Below are 1,297 nucleotides of genomic sequence, written 5' to 3' on the forward strand. Positions count from 1 at the left end.
CCAGCTACTCAGGAGGCTGAGGCACAATAATCACTTGAGCCCGGGAGGCAGAGGTTGCAGTGGGCTGAGATCACGCCACTGCCCTCCAGCCTGGGGGACAAAGTGAGACTCTGTCTCAAAAAAAAAAAAGAAATGGTATAGATTCTATTGTTAATCTACTCATACAGCAACAAATCCCCATATCCAAAAGTTAGAAACTGAAGTGCTGATATCACTGGCAGGGCAACTCACTAGATTATAAAGCAAGAACTACACAGAAGTACCTACTACTGGAAAGGTGTTTTTAAAAGATGCTGAATAAAGAGCACCTTCAAGAATTTATCAAAAGTGATACATGCTATCCTGGCTGGGCATGGTGGCTCAAGCCTGTAATCCCAGCACTTTGGGAGGCTGAGGAAGGTGGATCACCTGAGGTCAGGAGTTCCAGACCAGTCTGGCCAACATAGTGAAACCCCATCTCTACTAAAAATATAAAAATTAGCTGGGTGTGGTGGTGCGTGCCTGTAGTCCCAGCCACTAGGGAGGCTGAGGCAGGAGAATCGCTTGAACCCGAGAGGCGGAGGTTTGCAGTGAGCCGAGGTTGCACCACTGCACTCTAGCCTGGGCGACAGAGCGAGACTCCATCTCAAAAAAAAAAAAGATGATAAAGTGATACATGCTGTAACATGATGAACCTTGAAAATATGCTTAGTGAAAGAGGCCAGTCACAAGAGACTACATATTGGCTATTTAGGACTGGAGGGTGAGATGGGGGTGGGGGTGGTGCAGCTGCTGCTGCTGCTTGGGAGAAAATGGGGAGCAATTACTAAGAGTACAGATTTTCTTTCTGGGCTGATGAAAATGTTCTAAAAGTGACTGTCACAATAGTTGCTTATTCATACATGTTTCAGATGTGTTCTACTGGACTGCTGCTTCAGGGGAACAACTATCCCGCAAGGAGTTGCCCCAGTACCTTAAGCTTTTCCAGTAAGAGAGTAGCTTTAAGACAAGTTCAGGCCAGGCGCGGTGGCTCACGCCCATAATCCCAGCACTTTGGGAGGCTGAGGTAGGTGAATCACTTGAGGTCAGGAGTTCGAGACCAACCTGGCCAACATGGTGAAACCCAATCTCTACTAAAAATACAAAAATAAGCTGGGTGTGGTGGTGTGCACCTGTAGTAGTCCCAGCTACTCAGCAGGCTGAGACATGAGAATCACTTGAACCCGGGAGGTGGAGATTGCAGTGAGCTGAGATTGTGCCATTGCACTCCAGCCTCAGTGACAGAGTGAGACTCTGTCTGGAAAAAAAAAAAAAAAAA

This window comes from Mandrillus leucophaeus, unplaced genomic scaffold, assembly GCF_000951045.1.
Source record: "Mandrillus leucophaeus isolate KB7577 unplaced genomic scaffold, Mleu.le_1.0 Scaffold14, whole genome shotgun sequence".
NCBI classification, from domain to species: domain Eukaryota; kingdom Metazoa; phylum Chordata; class Mammalia; order Primates; family Cercopithecidae; genus Mandrillus; species Mandrillus leucophaeus.